The sequence below is a fragment of the Panthera pardus genome, unplaced genomic scaffold (assembly GCF_024362965.1).
Source record: "Panthera pardus isolate Hobbes unplaced genomic scaffold, ASM2436296v1 HiC_scaffold_12, whole genome shotgun sequence".
NCBI classification, from domain to species: domain Eukaryota; kingdom Metazoa; phylum Chordata; class Mammalia; order Carnivora; family Felidae; genus Panthera; species Panthera pardus.
In genome coordinates, this window is record NW_026526677.1 from 106,447,090 (window position 1) to 106,450,724 (window position 3,635).

The window sequence follows — 3,635 nt, forward strand, 5'->3', positions numbered from 1 at the left end:
GAGGAAGAAAGAAAGAGAGAAAGAAAGGAAAGGAAGGAAGAAAAGAAAGAAAGGAAGAGGAAAGGAAGGAAGGAAGGAAGGAAGAAAAAGAGAGAGAGAGAAAGAAAGGAAGAGGAAAGGAAGGAAGGAAGAAAAAGAAAGGAAGAGGAAAGGAAGGAAGGAAGGGAGAGAGAAAGAAAAAAAGAGGGAAGGAAGGAAGAGAGAGAGAGAAAGGAAGAGGAAAGGAAGGAAGGAAGAGAGAGAAAGGAAGAGGAAAGGAAGGAAGGAAGGAAGGTAGAAAAAGAGAGAAAGGAAAAGGAAAGGAAGGAAGAAAGAGAGAGAGAAAGAAAGGAAGAGGAAAGGAAGGAAGGAAGAAAAGAAAGAAAGAAACAGAAAGAGGAAAGGAAGGAAGGAAGAGAGAGAGAGAGAAAGGAAGAGGAAAGGAAGGAAGGGAGGTAGAAAAAGAGAAAGGAAGAGGAAAGGAAGGAAGAGAGAGAGAGAAAGGAAGAGGAAAGGAAGGAAGGAAGAAAAGAAAGAAAGAGACGAAAGAGAGGAAAGGAAGGAAGAGAGAGAGAGAGAGAAAGGAAGAGGAAAGGAAGGAAGGAAGAAAAGAAAGAAAGAAAGAAAGAAAGAAAGAAAGAAAGAAAGAAAAGGAAGGGAAGGAAGAGAGAAAGAGGAAAGGAAGGAAGGAAGAAAAGAGAGAAAGAGGAAAGGAAGGAAGGAAGAGAAAAGGAAAGAAAGAAAAAAAGAAAGAAAGAAAGAAAGAAAGAGGAAAGGAAGGAAGAAAGAAAAGAAAAAGAAAGAAAGCAAGAAGGAAATAGTACCTTCCAGCCACGTTCGTTGTGAGAATTCAATGAAATAGTACCTGCAAAGCTCTTAGCGGGTCACCGGGCCCAGTGCAGCTGGTTGCTAACTGCTGTTGTTGCTACTAGCCGGGTTGTGCAAGCACCTGGGTATTGGGCTTGAGTACCCAGGGGCGCCCTGGCTTTGTCGGTGAGGGGGTAATCCAGATTTGGTGTGGTGTGGCAGAGACTGCTAGATTGTGCCAGATATCTCTGAGGTGACACTTGAGATCTCTCGGCCTCGTCTGTCTCAGACTTTGGCCTCTCGTCTGGGCTCAGCCTCTGCGGTACTGACTCTACGTGTACCCTGACTTCGCGCAAATGCTACATGATGGTGACGCCCCGCTTGCCCGCGCCATCTGCCTACCGTCTCCCTTGCTGAGGCTTCCCTGTTGAGGGAATGGAGATGCCCTTCCCTTTTCCTTTACCCCCTTTCCTGGCTTTAATGCGAACACAACGGCTGGAGCTGGGGCAGCCCTTTTGCCATGAGGCAGAAGCCGTATGGTGAAGGCGGCCGAGCGTGGAGACAGCAGGAGCTGGGGTCCTTGGTGAGTGGGCAGGGCGCCACTCCAGCTCCAGACTGCCTCTCTGGTCATCATTTTGAGAGAAAAACACATTTCTATCTTCTTAAAGGACTGTTATTTGGGGTTTTCTGTCATTTTCTGCTAAACTTAATCCTAACTGTTCGAGTAGAAAATTGGCGTTCTGTATGAATGAAATGAAGGGAAAGGAAGAAAAAAGACAGCATCAAGTGTCATTTTAGATGCATTACATACGGCATGACAGGATCCAGATGTCAGTGTTTTTACCAGTACATTGTATCATCTCTTACAAATTTAGATTATGTGAGCCAGATGTCCAGTGACCCGGTCACCTTTGAGATAACGGAGTACTGACCTTCCAGAGGAGCATAAAACAAACAAAACACTCTCCACTCAGAAAGCTGGCCTGTCAATGCCTCTCATCTCCATTAACACACAGCGTTAATTACAACAGTATTTACTGCGGGTCCACTCTGTGCTAAGCCCTCCAGTTAGAAAACCCAGGAAATCTCGCTCTGTGAAGGATATGTTTGAGAGGGTCGGAATGCTGGCCTGGGATTTCACTTGGGAAGTTTACCAGCCTCCCAGGTGAGGACAGTAGCCGAGTTAGGGAGGAGAAGGTGGGACGTAGGACTCGTGAAGAGATAATATCAGCAGGACTTGGTGACTGATGGAAAGTGGGGGCTGAATGGGTTCAGAATTACTCTCCAGCTTCTAGGATGGGTGACTGGCTAGGAGACAGTTTTACAAATTGCAATGGGACACATACAAAGGAAGGGAGGGAGAAAGCAGAGGGAGGAAGAGGTTTAGTAGAGAAGGTAGAGAAGATCATGGATGGGTGCAGTCCTGGGCATGTGAAGTCTGAGGTGTCCCTGGGCACCACGTGGAGATGCTCAACAGGAAACGAAAGACTGAGTCTGGAGCTCAGGAGAAAGGGCTTAGAGCACTTTTCAAGCGATTTTGTAATTTTTGTTTGTGACGTCGCACTTCCCAGTAGACTTTCTTGCTCATCTTGTATTCTCAGCACTTGGCACTGAACCTGCAACATAATCAATGCTCAATAAAAATTGGTTTAGTGATTGACAGATTAATGAATGAATGACTTTCAATCAGTCAAAGAAGATACAGGTTTTTGCCATCTCAGGTTGAAACCCCTGTATGTATTCCAATGGAAACATGATTACAAACCTCAGTCGGTTGCGGAGAATCCCTCTGTAGTGTGTTAAGTTTGAATAAACTTCTGCCGACTAGCCTCAGAAATGAACCGCCCTTTAAGTCATTTCCACAGGAAAAAGAGAAAACACACCTTTAAAATTCCAAAGTAGTTTACACCATACTTTTGAACCAAAAGGTCCTTCACTAGTTGGGAGGGTCATTCTTTTTTTTTTTTTTTCCCCCTGAAGAACTTATCAGAACATCCTGCACATGTGTCCCAGAAGCCACCATATCTAACATAAAGCCGAGAGTCAGAACACTGCATGGTCACCACCTCCATGCTTCAGGGCCGCCCTTGTTACCCTCTTTCCGAATCAGGTTGCAATGCCCAAAGAAAGAATTTTGAGGAGACGAACAGAGGCACAGCCCAGTGACTTGAAAAGTGTTCCCGAAATTAATAATTGGACTAGATCAGGGACCCAAGTAGATTTGCAAAGGGCCTACGCTTTGCCCCTTTCTTCATACATAGTTAACGATAATCACTAGGTATTTCTCAATAAAACCGGCTCTGATTCTGAAAGTCTCTCCAACTTTTCTGTAAGCATTGCATTTATATCTTAACTTCTTCGGTAAAAAAGCATTCATACATTCAATTGCTAACTTATTTTTCTTACTGCTTTTTCTTTTCTTTTCCTGGAGTGCCTAGAAGCAGCCTGGCACAAAGCCACTGAAGCCTTGCTCGCCCCTCTGGGTAAGGCTTCTAAAGAACTCTGGTCCACAAGCGAAACCTGGCAGGCCACAGGCTGACTGGCAGGGGTTAGGGTGGACCGCAATGACTAGCTTCTTTCGTCTCATATCGGGTAAAAGCAATTGATAGTGGAAGTTGCTTTTGAACTGTTTCAGTAATGGCTGTTGTACCAGCAGCATTCTACAGACAAAACAGAACCCACAGATAAATACGTAAGAGAAGATTTATCATAGGAATTGGCTCATGTGGTTACGGAGGCCAGGAAGTCCCAGGAGCTGCCGTCCACCAGCTGGACAACCAGGAAAGCCAATGGTATAATTTAGTCGAAGTCTGAAGGGTCGGTGATGTCACTCCCAGTCCAAGGTCAAA

General features: G+C 45.2%; 1 non-coding gene across 1 annotated transcript; it reads right to left on the minus strand.

Moving 5' to 3' along the window:
- Window positions 1–3,214: 3,214 nt before the first annotated feature.
- LOC128776336 (small nucleolar RNA SNORA52) lies at window positions 3,215–3,348 on the minus strand. The gene has a single exon (XR_008421413.1). It is a non-coding gene; the product is annotated as a small nucleolar RNA SNORA52 (small nucleolar RNA).
- Between the last annotated feature and the right edge of the window lie 287 nt (window positions 3,349–3,635).